The sequence below is a fragment of the Schistocerca cancellata genome, chromosome 1 (assembly GCF_023864275.1).
Source record: "Schistocerca cancellata isolate TAMUIC-IGC-003103 chromosome 1, iqSchCanc2.1, whole genome shotgun sequence".
NCBI lineage: Eukaryota > Metazoa > Arthropoda > Insecta > Orthoptera > Acrididae > Schistocerca > Schistocerca cancellata.
The window spans coordinates 423,280,780-423,298,200 of record NC_064626.1 but is presented as its reverse complement, the minus strand read 5'-3'; the positions used below and the strand labels follow the sequence as shown (position 1 = coordinate 423,298,200).

General features: G+C 43.7%; 1 protein-coding gene across 5 annotated transcripts in view; it reads left to right on the top strand.

The window, feature by feature from the left end:
• LOC126176126 (kinase D-interacting substrate of 220 kDa) overlaps window positions 1-17,421 on the top strand; it is a 407,030-nt gene that overhangs the window by 270,043 nt on the left and 119,566 nt on the right. Inside the window, exon 1 of one of the 5 annotated variants that reach the window (XM_049923283.1) lies at window positions 3,642-3,771. The exons of the other annotated variants lie outside the window; for them this stretch is intronic. The gene's annotated coding sequence lies outside the window, so the exon portion shown is untranslated. Of the gene's footprint in view, window positions 1-3,641; window positions 3,772-17,421 lie in introns of those variants that run through there. 5 annotated transcript variants of the gene reach the window in all.

The window sequence follows — 17,421 nt, the reverse complement described above, 5'->3', positions numbered from 1 at the left end:
TCTTCGCCGGCCGCGGTGGCCGTGCGGTTCTGGCGCTGCAGTCCGGAACCGCGGGACTGCTACGGTCGCAGGTTCGAATCCTGCCTCGGGCATGGGTGTGTGTGATGTCCTTAGGTTAGTTAGGTTTAAGTAGTTCTAAGTTCTAGGGGACCTATGACCTAAGATGTTGAGTCCCGTAGTGCTCAGAGCCATTTGAACAACTGGTTCTTCGGTGAAGGAACCAAGGAAGGCTATAATGAGAAGTCCCGTCGGCGTCTAGAGCGCTAAGAACGGAGACCATATGGAAAGGAAAACGGGTAACTCATCAACCGTGGCATATTCAGAGAAACGTTCACGTTCGCTTGGAGTGATGCTACAGCGCTTCTTAATCGCAACGATCGTTCGGCCAGTCGAATCCCGCTTGTTCCGTATGGATAGATAAAGAGAGTGGCAGGGATAGACGTGAGATGTTCAGATTATAGTATGTGGGAACGCGAGTGTAAGTTAGTGGTGAACGCCCCCTGTTCCTGTCTAGCGTCGCAGGGGAGGAAGTGGAGGCACGCGGCAGGTGGCGTGGCGGGGTCACGCGCCGTCGCACGTGGGCCGAAAAGTCACGTTGTCTCGCTTCCACCCCTGGCTCACCCAATCCGCCTACCTGCAGCATTCAACCCTCTCTGTTTGCAGACTGTGACTCCCGCCGCCGCGCTTGTTACGAAGAATCGATTTTCATTTGCGGATGTTGGCCACGGCCCTGAACGCGAAACTCACGTCAGCTGCATGACTGCCTTTAATACTGCATACATTAAATACACATGTCTCCAAAAATATATTTTTTGGAAGTTGTTTGAAATTTGATAACTGACTTTTATGTACTTTTCAGCGCTGATTTAAAAAAAATGCAATCCATTTAATTCTATCACGTCAGCTTTTCTCACAGAAAAGGGAGTATTTTTGGGTGTAATAACAACATTTAAGGAATTTATCACATTTTTTTCAAACGTCATAAAATTTTATTTTACTTATAAATCATGTTCTGAACTAAATTTCCAATACACTTCCATTTCTCTTTAAGCTCATAAGTGCTTATAACACTTTCGCTTTCTGTCGAAGCTTATTGCTTTTTCGCCGCGCGCGCGCGTCGTGTCATGGACTGCGCGGTCTCCTCCCGCCGGAAGTTCGAGTCCTCCCTCGAGCGTGTGTGTGTGTGTGTGTGTGTGTGTGTGTTGTTCTTAGTATAAATCAGTTTAAGTTCATGTAAGTAGTGTGTAGGTCTAGGGACCGATGACCTACGTAGTTTGGTCCCTTAGGAATTCACACACACAGATTTGAACCATTGCTTTTCTGGCTGTGGACTCGTTGAGGATCATCTCTTTTTATCATTCAGCAGTAGTCCGCTATCATGTTGACGTTCCATCTTCCTTGATATCTTCTTTCCATTTCTTTGATGTCTTGGTGGAATCTTTCGCCCCGCTCTTCACTTACATCACCAAGGTTTGCAGGGAAGTGGTCAAGATGTAAGTGGAGAAAATGAAATTTAATGCTCATGTTACAGCCCAGCTTCTTAAAGTTGCGGCTGGTCCTGGCGGAGGTTCGAGCCCTCCCTTGGGCATGTGTGTGTGTGTGTGTGTGTGTGTGTGTGTGTGTGTGTGTGTGTGTGTGTCTGTCTTTGTCCTTAGGATAATTTAGGTTAAGTAGTGTGTAAGCTTAGGGACTGATGACCTTAGCAGTTAAGTCCCATAAGATTTCACACACATTTGAACATTTTTTGGAAAACTGTTTGGGAGTTTCATGCTGTCGGTGGTCTGCCGCTGGCTGCATAGCATTTACGTAAAATTTGAAAGTCTTGTATGCTGGGAGCTCTGAAGTGTGTAAGTATTTATTAAAATACATGTTCCTACACATCACGATCTGAATTTAAAAATGTTTAATTGGCTGACTGGAATTTGAGCATATGGCCCATAATCGGTGGCGTATACCAACTACACCTATAGCAGATGACGTGTGTGTCAAGTTTGAAACCTCTACAATGCTAAAATTGATACGGATCTCTGCGGTACGCACGCTGTCGTGTTTACGTCAAGTCCGGCGTGCGACCATCCTTGATTTGGGTTTTCCGCTATTTCCCTAAGTAGCTTCGGGCAAATGTCGGGATGGTTTGTTTGAAATATTACGGCTGATTTCCTTCCCCATGGTTGAAACAATCGGAGCCTGTACTCCGTCTCGGTGTCGACAGCCCTCGTTAAACTCTGATCTTCCTTTCTTCCTTCAACCGCTTTGTGGACAGCATGCCCAGGAGAATTGAAGCACGCCGAAATGCACGGAGCGGGGCAACATGGTACTGAAGAGTGCTTTTATCGGTTATTGTTTTATTTTTGTTTTACAGTAAAAGTTTGTTTCTTCTCTCTTTTTGTAAGCCTTACACTTTTCTTCCATGTTGCTCTTGAATCTACACCGACGTTCGCAGATACTCACGTGGTGCAAAACTTTTGCTGAGCAGTTTATACGCGTCTTTTACATTACGAACATACACAAAATTTAGTCATCGATTGAGCTCGTTTTTGTGCTAAATTATCTTCACGATATTCCATAATGCTACATATTTGCCATACTTTAGAGCACCCATATAAATTACAGATTCAATTCAAAAACACCTTCGCCGAATTTTGAATGTCATCTGTCAATAAAATTTGAACAGCTTGGACAGTTTGTAACTTGTAAATTACGGTTCGTGTTCAATAGCGCATGTGATTTCGCAGGTATGATACGAACAAACTGTGTGTGACATGCAACATTTGGCTAGCCCCATTTCGAAGAAGAAAAAGGAAGGTTCGAATGTTGAGACCAAACATCAGGGTTCTAATTTGTTGTATATATTAAATCTAAGCTCTCGGTGATCATATATGACAGCGAAGGCGTTAGTTAATCCATTACGTAGAAAACTGGGACTCTTGATGTGAAGCCATGGTTGAAACACGTGCTGAGTTGAAAATTGCAGTAATTCTCATAATGCAACGCACCGTGTGGAGTAAATAAAACCGAATCACAACGACGTCCATTCCACTACAAAGACAGAAACTTCGATAACGAGCCAGACCGAAATAAATGTTTCGTAGCGACATTTTAAACCCGTTATTCGCACACCGGAAACAAACGAAAATGTACATTAATTACGATAGTGTGGGAAAACCTCCGTACTTGCATGGTAGATTTATGAACTCCAGACGCTAGTGTTAATCTTTAGAAGCAGAAAGAACCAAATTGTTTTTCTCTGTAACCGCATGAAGATGCAGAAATCCCGATCAAGTTTTCGCGATAGCTTAAGGATAAAAGTAATGAACGAATTGTTTCAAAGAGAGGTACTAAATGACATTAAAAATACTTTTCCAAATATTTAAACTTTAAAACGCCAGCATGACACTAGCTTAGTTTTGGATTTACAATAACGATTCAAACAGTTTTTTATGCTCGAGGATTCTCGTAACCAGTTTGCGTGTTTCTTTCGCTTTCAACATTTGAACATGTTCTTGAAACGCGTCTAAGCGATGAAGCTTTTAAAAAAACCGGGCGCGGGCAGCGCGTTGCAGGAACGCGCGTCTGCTGTCAAAGCGTAGCTCAGGATGACGACGCCAGATGGCTGCAGCGTCGCTTTACTTATCTACGGAAAGAGGATACAAACGATGACGGCAGCGACCGACTTTGTTCGTCTGGCGCCTCACTTGCGTGTAGTCCGTCACCGCACTCTGTTTCAACTCGTTGCACCCCAGAACGGAGTGAAGACGCGTCGACTTAACAGTAAGTCTACAACGAAGACTGGAGCTGCAGCTTTGCGTGCATATAGCGCGGATGACGCGGCGCTTCTCGCCAGGTCGCCTGGCTGGGGTCACCGCACTTCTTCCCGCGCGGGAGTTTTAACGCTTTGCTCCGCTATCCGTGGAGAGAGCGAAAGTCTTATGCATTTAAATTAGCCACTAAGATTCACATCCCGGCGCAAGTAATTTCCTTATAAATTAATTAACTTTGGACTTTCGTAGTCCGACATTCGCCATTAAAGCTCGAAATTGAAACATTAACTGCGCTGAATCTAATTAGTGTTTGACGCGCGTTGAGAAACTTCCTTCAGGGCGTGCCTTTCTGCGGATAAAAAAGTAGTTGTGAGCGTCTCCGGAAGAAAACATATTTTTGGGGGAAATAACTGTAGAAAAAATGTTCTCTGTCAAGCCAGAACTGTCAGTTTTCAACTATTAATAATTCGTTCCTGTGCAAATGTTGTGTTGTTCGAAGACAAATAACCTTGAGGTAAATGCTCTGTGAATTTCCTTATCAGAAACGTAGCGCACTGAAGGCCAACAACTTGTGGAATTTCAGTAGTTTAAGTAGCTTGGCCGTGATATTTGCCGTGTTAAGATTTTCTAAAGACAAGAAAAGAAAAGAGCTTCAGTATTGCATGTTTTTGCCCTTCTCATGCAGATAAAACGAAACACGGTGACGAAATCGAACACTCGTACATACAGCTTTCTTTATCATCTAGCGGGGAATGGATTAAGCAAGGGTGTGTCTTATTTTTTATATGCACGCGGTACACTCATATCGGCTAAGCAGTATATCTTCCATTTTCGTCAAAACATTCGAAACTTTGCCAGCCTCTGTTGCCGAGCGGTTCTAGGCGCTTCGAAGGTTCGAATCCTGCCTCGAGCATAGATGTGTGTAATGTCCTTAGGTTAGTTAGGTTTAAGTAGTTCTCAGCTCTAGGGGACTGATGACGTCAGATGTTAAGTCCCACAGTGCTCAGAGCCATTTGAACCATTCGAAACTTTCGTTGTGATTGAAATAACTAGGTCTCGTTTAACAACTACTGTTGCCGCAGCAGCTAATGTGCCTCTCACATCTCAATATCCATTAGTCTTCACTAGAGTAATTTTGAGGTCATGGCACTGAATACTTTTATATAGTTGTATTTCATTTTCTCTTTGTATTGTTTGGGAATGGGAGGAGATAAAATTGTTTTAATATCCAACAAATTTTCCCTCGTTTTTGACCCTATGAACATTCGATGAAACGCAACTTTGAAAAGTGACAGAGTCGTTTACTACTGTGTCTTAAATGCAGGCCAGGCTCCGTCGTTTTTTTTCCGATGAGCATCTCGGTTCTTTGCGAAGCTTTCACACGTGAGATCACGCAGGATCTGCATCATATTCTCTTACCCACCTTAGAGGAAATCATTAAGCTGTCAGCCATTCCTTTAACTGGGTCGTTCTAACACTCACTACATGTGGATATAAAATGCTGTCGAATAGATGCCTTAAGAACTTTTTAAGTTATCTCCTGTATCGGTTGCAAACTGCAGCCATAATTGTTACTTCGGAAAAAAGAACTGTCATACACCTTCCTCTATTGGACATCGACGAGCCGACGACTTACTGTTGTGCCATTACGACTCATACTTCGGTTGTCTTCTCGTAACAGACAAAAATTCGTTGATTTAATGAAAACTGATGATGAAATCGTCAAATAACGCTGACAGAAAAGCGATGTTTTGTTTAAAATGGTTTAGATTTCCTTCACAGAGTCTCGTGAAACAAAGTGTACGTCTACCACTTGTGTTATTAGTCGTATGTTCCTTAGAGGCCCGTTAAAAGTCCAGCCTTGTACGGATCTGTACAGTGCTGGACTGTACTCAACAGTGAATGTTTTAACAGCTATCAACTGTGCTTACCGCCTCAGCGTGACCCGAGGAACTCACAATTGTAGTTCAGTGTTTCTCTGAAATCTTTTTCTTCTCCGGACTTGCAAAACACTAATACACTGAATACAACCTTTAATTTACTCGATTTTACGTCTTAAGTAGTAAAAGAACCTAGTTTCTTGAGAGCACAACGACTAGCATAATGTACAATGCGCCTCGAGCTTTTTCAGCTAATTGTTCACACGAGTCTCGTTTGAATAAGGGTAGTCGAAGAAGAATGTATAGTGCATGACCTCTCTCTCTCTCTCTCTCTCTCTCTCTCTCTCTCTCTCTCTCTCTCTCTCTCTCTCTTCCTTTTACGTTACCCAATACAGTCCAGTTCAACTTCGATACACCTTTACCTTTCGAAGAAAGTTTTAAATGTGATATTTTTAGTACGTTATAATTTATTTAGAATATCTGGTTTAAATTGTATCTCCCTGTCAAACACGTTACGGGTTTACAGAACAAAGCATGGCGCTTTCCTTCTCACTGCTGATTCATGTACTTATCTTTCGCCCACAAGGATGCAGTTGCCAATCGCAGCTATCTGATAAAGTCATATTATGCGGAGCTTGTCGTCTGCTGTCACAGATAGCGAAAGTGCTGATTTGCGCTCCTGTTTCAGCGTGTTCTGTGCGATACACTGCCTGTGTTTGATTTGATGTATGTCGCATCGTAGTAGCAGATTTTTAAAGTAACTACAGTAAACTGCAAAGGGATCTTCAGCAGGTAGGAATAGTTCTTTTTCTTCTACATTTTACTCACACGTAAATTTGCTTAAAATGTAGTTTGCTTGTGCCAGCACATAATTAATTCACTATGCTGTTATTACTTTTCGTTTAAAATGCTGGATGCATAATAAACAATGAACAAATACTGCCTCTACAAACATGATTGCATTTAATGCGCGCGCCAGGCGGCGAATATTTTGCACAGTTCTACAGCATCGAAATCTATTACTTCAAAAGTTCAGCACACCATTTTCAATCCTTATTACATACGCCTAGGTGTTGCTGTTCTTGTGTAACATCAATTTCCTGCTACTCTGGCCGATTTTTAGGAATTATTTTTGCAGTTACCAGTATTTTCAGTGAATTTGTTCTTCTACACATCAATATTTAGTGACTCATACTGTAAGACTCTCAACAAGTATCTGGTCGGAGTTTCTTCTCTAGCTTACATACTGCATAGGCCATTCTTGTCGTACGTACATGGGTATTAATGGAAATATTCTGCACGCCAGAGACGCTGCAAACTGCTATCGTTCTCCCAATGTATTGTCTACGACGCCCAAACCTCCGTAAAACGATGAAAACAAGCTCCCCACACACTGTCTCACAGTATGCTGAACAGAGCTTCGTTTTTGAATCGTTGGCATAGATATTTATCGGACCCCTTTTTAATTCTGTCGCTGTTGACACCATTTCGTAAACGAACTTTGCGAACTACTTCTGTGTTGCCACGATTCATTGTCCCTGAAACATTGGTAGAAATCTTGTCCACCAGCTAATTTAGTCTGATGGGAGGTATCGCAATGTGGTGGATGTCTCATCTGACTTACTGCGACATTTTTTGTTTCAGCCTTGATATTCTGATCGGTCCGACAGGTGCTTAATTTCTTTGGGGAGGCATGCTTTAATTTATATAATATGTTATGGACTGTTCCTTTTTGGCGTCACTGACATAAACCGTTGATTTTATTACTGCGCTCCGCATTCGTGTTATTGTTTGTAGGTTTTGATATAATGCCCACGGTTCGGCAGGCGCCGGAAGCATTTGTCATTACATAATTGGCTTTCAGTATATCTGTATCTTAATAAGTCGGCCACTGTTGCACGTGGCTTTCATCAGTTTTACATATCCAGGACATCCGTTTGTACACCCAGGGCTTCAGTATTAAACACCGAGGTTGTCAGTATTACCTACTGAAGGTGTCAGTATTATGTATCCTTCAGAAATACACTTGCAATAGTGACCGAAAAATTGGTGCAGTTTTTTTACAAGATGACGCGGTCTGCAACTCGGGATAATTTTGAAGAACTTGACTCTGTCCGGGAAATCGTACAAGCTTCCTTCATTAGTACAAATTATGGGAATTGGGCCCGGCTTAGTATGTAAACAACAAATCTTCATTTTGACCAAACATGTTTCAGCTTGTTTGTGCCGTCGTCAGTGGGTAAAGTGTTATTCATATCTGGAAAATACAGCATGTTTTATGGAATAATTACTGGCAAAAATGAGACCTAAAACATTTTATATCTATTATAATCATTACTTCAGTCCACAGAAGGTTGGGTATGGTAAAACCTTCTCTAAATGGTCACATAGCTTGATCTGTAACTAATGTGTTTTTAGAAGTTACTTGGCGAGTTAACAAGATCACTTATTTTTAACAGTAATTACGTTGCGTGAAAATATTTCCGGACGATATTTTTTGATTACTTGCAAATTTTTCTCATTGTCTTCCAATACTTGCAAGTGTTTCTCACTGCCTTCCAACGAAATTACTCTTAACACTGGTTTAATGCAGTTCTCGACGTTAGTCCCTCTTATGCAAGTCTCTTCATCTCTTAATAACTACTGCAACCTACATGAATCTGCTTGTGGTGTTCATCTCCTAGTCTCCTTCTACGGTACCCTCTCTCCCCCCCCCCCCCCTTCCCCATCCAACTGCGCCGGTTTCTTCCATTACCTAACTGATGATTGCTTGACGCCTGAGGATGTGTCCTGTCTCTTCATTTGGTAAAGTTGTGTCTTAATTTTTTCCTGCCCAGTTCGAGTTAATACCTATTCATCTATTCTACGTATCTAATGCACAAGCACCAGATTTCAGAAACTTCTGTTTTCTTCTTTTCTGAACTGGTTATCGTCCAGTGTTTCATATTCGTACAAGGCTACACTCCAGACAATCACATTCAGGAAAAACTTCGTAATAATCAAATTGATATTTGGCATTAACCAATTCCTCTTTTTTCCAGAATCGCTTGTCTTTCTATGATGACCTATACAGGATGGTCAGATACAGTCTGAAAAGCTTGTAAGGTTGTCGCAGGGTAGGTTGACTGAGGAATAATTGTTAAGAATGAAATTCGTTACCGTGCACCGATTCCGACTTAATTGGAATTGACGTTGGCCAATCAGGTCGTTGCACGCACTAATTCAAACAGCCTGCGAAGAGTCGGTGTCGCGAAACATCATCTTTGTTTGGTTTCCTCAAACCGAACAAACGTAGCTTTCCCTTATCTTGGTTAATGTTATCGCTTCCGAAAAAGACACATTTTAACTGGTAATGAGTATTTGAACGAGTGCTAACTCGCGGGCCCACAGGTGGCTATGCATTACTGTGTTTTGACACATGCAAGCCGGCCGCTGTGGCCGAGCGTTCTAGGCGCTTCAGTTCGGAATCACGCTGCTTCTACGGTCGCAGGTTCGAATCCTGCCTCGGGTACTGATGTGTGTGATGTCCTTAGGTTAGTTAGGTTTGAGTAGTTCTAAGTCTAGAGGACTGATGAACTCAGATGTTAAATCCCTTAGTGCTCAGAGCCAGAGTGAACTAACACATGCAAGTGCTTCAATTTGCGCAGGAACGACCTTATTGGCTAAGTTCAGTGCTAACTAACTCGCAACGTATCGATTGTTTTGTACCAATTATTGCTCGGCACAACCTCCCCTGCAACACTCTTACAGGCTTTTCAGATTGTTTCTGATTACCCTGTACAAACATTTACAGAAAAAAATGACCTACAAAAACTTTCTGGAGACGAACTTACGACTATAATAATTGCAAAGCGGTTTAAGCCTAATTTTTCGCCCAGTAATTATTCGACAAAGCATGTTGTATTTTCCATATATGAACAAAATATGACCCATTGATGACAGCACATATGTGCTAAAACGAGCTCGGACAAAAATGTGACTTGTATTTGCATAATCAGATGAAACCCAGGTCACTCAATCCGTTTTTCAACATTTATGCCGCTGAGCTCAAAATTCAAGTGATGGTGAACATCAATGTACGAGGGGCCTTCGATAAGTAATGCAACACACTTTTTCTCCATCAATTTGGGTTGAAAAAATGCGGCATTTATCGTGTGACAAAAAAGGTTCAAATGGCTCTGAGCACTATGGGACTTAACTTCTGAGGTCGTCAGTCCACTAGAACTTAGAACTACTTAAACCTAACTAATCTAGGGACATCACACACACCCATGCCCGAGGCAGGATTCGAACCTGCGACCGTAGCGGTCGCGCGGTTCCAGACTGTAGCGCCTAGAACCGCTCGGCCACCACGGCCGGCTATTGTGTGACATATCCTCACTTCAGCTACTTCAAAAAGTTCCGATAGGTGGCGCGCTGTTCGTAGCCTTCAAAACGTCGGGCGTGACAGAGGTGCGTTGCAAGCAGAGAACTGTCATTGAGTTTCTTTTGGTGACAAAGCAGAGCATTTCAGACATTAGTAGGCGCTTGCAGAAAGTGTGCGGAGATCCTGCAGCGAACAAAAGCTCGGCGAGTTGCTGGGCCAGGCGTCTGTCACAATCACAGCAATGTCGTGCACACTGTCCGATCTGCCGCGTGACGGCCGATTGCACACAGCTGTGACTCCTGCAGTGTGTTCGTCGCCACAAAACTTCAAACGAATTTCTGCTTTTCGATGACAGCGCAAGGCCTTACCCAAGTCCGCGCCCGAGAAGAGCTCACCAACCTTCGTTGGATTGTTCTTCCTCGTCCACCATGCAGCCCGGACCTCGCAATATCCGACTTCCATCTGTTTGCTTCAATGAAGGATGCAGTACGTGGATGATGTGGAGGTTACGATGCAGCCAGACGTCGGCTCCGAAGTCGAAAGTCGAACAGTAGAGTTGTCATGCGGGCGTACAGACCCCCAGTAGAGCAGAGTGAAGCCGTCGCGTTGAAGGAGATTATGTTGGAAAAATTGGAGAGTGAGATGGTGTATTGGAATTATGAATTAAACCAACCTACTTTGCGAAAAAAAAAAACATGTTGCATTACGCCCCTTGTAATTTACAAACAGTGTAGGACCCAATGCCATTCTTCGAGGAGACACCTACGTTTACGTATTGTGTATGAAAAATGGTTTTGTGTAGCCCTTTAGATCTATTTAGGTATAAAAGATATCTTAATTTATAGCTAAAACTGGAACTTTTTACATTTAGTGTCCCCATGTGGGTCCACACTTTCAACACTGTCTGCTCTAATTTTTTTTCTCTTGAGGTCACAGAAGAGCATTGTCTTACCTCTTCTTATCTGAACCTTTGACTAATCTGCTGCTTTATAATTCTATCCCGGCTGTGCTACCGCAGTGACTACGTGTGTAGAGACGTACCCAACCGGATGTGGAGCGGCTGCCGCCAGTGAAATATACCTGTGTGTTCTCAGGGAGGATGCGTCGACCTCAACTTCAACCTCCGCCTCCACGCCTGCCACCATCTCGCATTCCCCTCTCCCGGTTTTCTAATCTCGCCTCTCGCCTACCGCCTTCTTGCTCCTCCCTTTCTCTCTCCTTCCTGCTGCTCCTTTTTTTATCTGCAGCTCAGAAATAAAAGCTTTTTACAGCCATTGTGTTTGGGGCTCGTGTTTTTAATGTCGCGCTGTTTAATATCTAGCTTTTATGCGCGTCTTGTATGGCGCGCCGGCCGGCTGGATGTTCGTGAAAAAGATAAGAACTGTTTGGAACGCGAGCTCGCCGAAATGCGTTGCCTTGGGACGGCTGCTCCGTGTTTATACGCGCGCTTCGGCTTCGGCTGGCGCCCGGGATTGCGCTCTTCCTCCCTGCGGAGACTGAGACAAAATATCCCAGCCGGAATGTTCATCTTAGCTCGCAGGCCGCGTATGCCATTTCGTCTACCCACGGTATTTTGTTCCTACCGCCAAAATTATATTAAAATATATCTTCTCCAGTATGTGGGTGCGTTGCGAATTCTTGAGCATTAAGGTTCAATCCAGCTCAAAGAAACCTTTGAGAGAAAATTTCGTTGTTGGGAAAGCAAATTCTAGAATGAGATTTATTGAAAGAAATCTGCGAAAGTGTAATTCACGCACGAAACCCGCATGCTACCAGTTATCGAGTAATGCTCGTCGTGGTCTGAACCTCATGAAGTTGGAGCAACGGAAGTAAAGGAAAAGATTCAAAGGAAAGCTACACGGTTCGTCACGGGTTTGTTAAGTCAGCGCGAGAGTGTCACGGACATCAACAAGAAATCGTAGTGGGAGACGTTACAATGCAGGCATCGCAGAGACACTTGCAAAATTTTAAGAACATTGTAAAATGAGTGAAGAAACATAGTACAGTGGAACTCCTTTACCCGGATAGTGTCGGAAGTTCCATGCGGCTTTTCGCGTATGATGCTGTAATATACAGAGAAGTTGCATCATTAGGAAATTGCAGCGAAATGCAGGAAGATCTGCAGCGGATGGGCACTTGGTGCAGGGAGTGGCAACTGACCCTTAACATAGACAATTGTAATGTATTGCGAATACATAGAAAGAAGGATCCTTTATTGTATGATTATGTGATAGCGGAACAAACACTGGTAGCAGTTACTTCTGTAAAATATCCGTGAGTATGCGTACGAAACGATTTGAAGTGGAATGATCATATAAAATTAATTGTTGGTAAGGCGGGTGCCAAGTTGTAATTCATTGGGAGAGTCCTTAGAAAATGTAGTCCATCAACAAAGGAGGTGGCTTACAAAACACTCGTTCGACCTATACTTGAGTATTGCTCATCAGTGTGGGATCTATACCAGGTTGTGTTGACAGAGGAGATAGAGAAGATCCAAAGAAGAGCGGCGCGTTTGGTCACAGGGTTATTTGGTAAGTGTGATAGCGTTACGGAGATGTTTAGCAAACTCAAGTGGCAGACTCTGCAAGAGAGGCGCTCTGCATCGCGGTGTAGCTTGCTGTCCAGGTTTCGAGAGGGTGCGTTTCTGGATGAGGTATCGAATATATTGCTTCCCCCTACTTACAGCTCCCGAGGAGATCACGGATGTATAATTACAGAGATTCGAGCGCGCATGGAGGCTTTCCGACAGTCGTTCTTCTCGCGAACCATACGCGACTGGAACAGGAAAGGGAGGTAATGCAGTGGCACGTAAAGTGCCCCCCGCCACACACCGTTGGGTGGCTTGCGGAGTATAAATGTAGATGTAGATGTAGACTCGGTGAGACCTAGGCCTCCGTGTTATCGAATATCTGGATAATCCGAAACAATACCGTAAACAAGCAAATTATTTTCTCATACTCTGGGGCGGATATTGAAGAAAAAAAAAATCAGTGCCTTCTGTATATTGATGTACAAGAGGAATTCAAAAAGTAGGGTCACATTATTGTGGGAGGCCAAGTAACCTTTATTGAATGCTGCACTACACTTCAGAGTGACGTATATGCCTGAGACTGTTTTTCAGCATAGTCACAAGGTCTCTGTAAATAACGCTCGGAACGGTCTACCAGTCTTTCAGTTCCCGGCGATAGAATTCCGCTCCTTGGTTCGGAGCGCCTCGAGAACCTTTGTGTGAATGTCCTCAATGTTTGACAGTCTCTTTCCTCGTCGCCTGTTCTTTCAGCTGGTCAAACAAATGGAAAGCGCATGGTGCAAGATCTGGACATTCCGAACAGGATCACCCACGTCCTTGCGACCTCGGTCAGATTGTCGGCGCCGTTTTACTACGGCTTGACGCGACTCCGCATTTGGTTCATATATCGCCGGTACGTGACGGTGAATCTGTGTGCAATCTCGACGTTTCGCCCACCAGAATCGTACTGTTCCGCATACTTCAACTTTGGGGTACATTTCTAGTTGCGGCGCCATTTCACTCGCACACTGTAAAGCACCTGTAACCCCCGCAGGAGCAGAACTGTGTCTGCAGGAAACCCTGAACATGTCGAGTCATATTCGTAAAAAGTCATCAGCTTCCTTCGTGTTCTTCCTCTACACGTTGACTTTAAACGCAAAATTCATGAATACTATTTTTCAACTATTATCCCTTATCCATCCTATGCAATACATCTTTTTGTCCGTGGACGCTACTACCTTCTCCCTCTTTGGTGCCATTTGTGACAGCCGGGGTTAGTGTAGTACTCAGTATTAACTTTTTAACTGATACAGTGCCAGGATCCGTGTACGGCGGTTGGGCACATTCAAATTAATGATGATCCTCATCGATTGTTGACGCTTGTATTTTTGGATTAACGAATACTGCCAGTTAGTGTACTAAGAAAATAGAGCTTAATCAACCAGAGATTTCGATTAATGAGACCCGGAGTATGAAAGTTGTGCTGCTTTTGCTCCAAGATACATTTCGTGTAATGACCGCGATGCTAAAATTAGAGAAATCCCGGTCCACGCAGAGGGGTACAGTCTTTCTTCCCATGTAGAATCTGTGATTGTAACAGGAGGAGGGGGAGGGGGCTGGGGGTTGAGACTGCTACACTATTCACCCTCCACGACATACTGCACGGCGGCTTGGAAAGTGCGATTGTAGTTCTGCAGTGGGTCAGTATTGAGATCTGTCCGTGTGCGCACAGCTCAGTAACTTGTGTGACAGGAAGATGCTCCGGAGACGGATGGAATCTACGCGAGTGATTAACCGTAGCAGTTCAAACACATTTTCATTAACGTGCGTTACGAAGCGGTGTGGAGTACTTTTACAATAAAAAATAAAAGAAAAACTTGACTTGTATTAGTAACATACTGTTTAAAGAGGTACTGATGTGTAAGTAGGGTCTAGGACATGAACATATTTTTTGCACACTTTTAGAAATATTGCCGCACTTTCAATAACGTCCAATACGAGGTTCAAATGGTTCAAGTGGCTCTGAGCACTGTGGGACTTAAAATCTGAGGTCAGCAGTCCCCTAGAACTTAGAACTACTTAAACCTAACTAAACTAAGGACATCACACACATCCATGCCCGAGGCAGGATTCGAACGTGCAACCGTAGCGGTCGCGCGGTTCCAGACTGAAGCGCCTAGAACCGCTCGGCTACACTGGCCGGCCCAATACGAGGAAGGGGGTACTAAATGACCAATATAAAAAATTTTAAAAATGCAAATTTAATTTACTGTCGCTTACGTTTACTCACAACATAATTTCTAAAGAGATATTGACGTGTAAGTAAGGTCCTGAACCTGAAAATATTCAAAATGACATTCATTGGGAAAAGTGACATCTAAATTTTTGGGTCAAGTTTAACTGAAAAATTTAAAACATTTATGGAATCTGGTAGAAGGATTCATTAAAAACAAGATATATTTTTCAGTTATAAAACTGACTAGTTTACAATATTTTCGAAAGGTGGGCATAAAACACACCCAGCCCCCCCCCCCCCCCCCCCCCCCCCCCCCCCCCCCCCCGTACTGCGAATGTTACCGGTCGTCAGTGTAGTACAGTAGCCATTCTATATGTGGTTTTAGGTAGCTACACAAACTCATATTGACAAATTCCGACCTGGTTTCCGATTCCGTATCTGAAACGCAATACACCAACATTCAAGCAGGATGACTTTCTCGCCTTTGCACCCGTTTGGTGTCGGACATTTGTAGATACTGGGAGAGCATCCGACTTCAGAATGAAAGCAAAAATAAAGTCATGATTCGGGGCGATTGCCGTAGTTAGGTAATCTTGCCATGGAATTACAAAAAGTGGGCGTGGGACACAAGGCTTTAAACAGCTGTCAACACCACGACTGTTCTGAATTCTAGAATTCTGTACTGACCATAATCCGGAGACACAAGGCTTTAAACAGCTGTCAACACCACGGCTGTTCTGAATTCTTAAATTCTGTACTGACCATAACCCCGTTGCGAGGAAGGTGGTGGGTAGGTTATAGCATCTGGTCCTGGTGAAGTTGTGTTTCTTAGAAACCGCGCCAGATATTGCTGGCGGAATTAGAACTGTGATGGCGGTTCGTGCGTTGCACCTGGATATCTCAGTCGGTAGAGTACTTGTCCGCGTAAGACAAATGTTCCAGGTTCAAATCCCGGTCCAGCAAATAGTGTTAATTTACCAGGAGGTTTCAAAAAAAAAAATGGTTCAAATGGCTCTGAGCACTATGGGACGTAACATCTGAGGTCATCAGTCCCCTAGAACTTAGAACTTCTTAAGCCTAACTAACCTAAGGACATCACACACATCCATGCCCGAGGCAGGACTCGAACCTGCGACCGTAGCGGTCGCGCGGTTCCAGACTGAAGCGCCTAGAACCGCTCGCTCGGCCACTTCGGCCGGCGGAGGTTTCAAGCAGCTTGTAATTCGTGAAAGTTGAGAAAGTTGACCCACTCTTTTTTTCCCTGAAAGTAGTATACGAGAAATTAATCTCGACAAGGTACCGAAGACATTCTGAAAATTACACTGTACAGATATTTCGATGAAAGAAGTGATACAAAGTTGGAGATTAGTTTGAAGCTCAGTCCTTCACGAATTTAGATACAGGTACTTGTTACGCAGCAGGATGTGAGCCTGCCGACTTCGCCATCCGTGGTTGGGCAGAGCGGCAAGTTGCAGTGTGCTCCGCCGCTGCGGAAATTAGCTCTAGCGGTGACGTCAGCGCGGACGTGCCACGTAAACACCGCAGCACACACGTGCCTGCCGCCTGCACTGCAAGCCAGCCTCTCTGTACTTCCCTGCCTTTCACCGCGTCTCGCTCAGCCGAAGCCGCAGGTTTTATCCAACCACCTCAAGTGGTATTTGACCTCACTGTCGTGCAACATTGTAGGATGACAGATTTCGTCACCACTGTAACGTTTAAGACCTATGCAGACATCACAGTACGGCAGAATGAAGCAAGACTCACGCGGAAATATTACACGGCATCGAAGACGTCCACGTAACTATTGCGGCGTAAAGTGTGACAAAGATTTACGAGCTGAAATGTGATTGTTTGATAAACACGTGTCCTAGAGACCGAATATTTTCCCCGTTCGGACTCCGGCTCTTGATATTACTAAATCGTTTGACGTCCACGAGGCAAACTGCACTTCCTAACTTTGTTTGATGAGTTTTCACACACTCAGTGTAACACTGATATTCTCAGCCACAAAATAGATGGCGCTGCTGTGTTAGCTCCATCTCTCTGCAGTTAATAACATATCGCTAATACATTGTTCTACACATAATCTCCGAGTTTGGATTCATTCGTGCCATTCTTTTTAGGGGTTGCCATTTTCACAAACGCTAGCGTTAGTATCACATTTTTTCAATAACTTCATGGTTGCTCGGATAATCTTTGCACTACAAATCGAAAGTCCTTGGGTTCGATTACTATCTGGCAGTTGATATTTTATATCCTCTTTACTTCTGCCATCGTCATATTTATTTTGCTGGACAAGTGACAAACTTCATCTCCTATTTGTAGTGCCTCATTTCATAATCTAGTCCACTACCTCACCTGTTGTAGTTCTACTCCGTTCATTAGTTGGTAATGTATGTATTTGTTTCTTCAAAGCTGGTGTTGACCGTTATGATAATGATAGATTTCACGGCTAGTTGCACGAGATTTTCGTACACCTAGCTCGAACCAATAGATTGGCTCACAACTTCAGTATCTGCGAGAAAACCAATGACATAGATAGCCCGCAGGAGCGTCAACTAGAATTCGTAAACTACGCCCTTTTATTGACACAAAACCATTTTGTTAATGTCTGTATATCTTGCCAACGAGCAAACAGTATAACCAAAGACAGTCAGTCCATCGTTGCT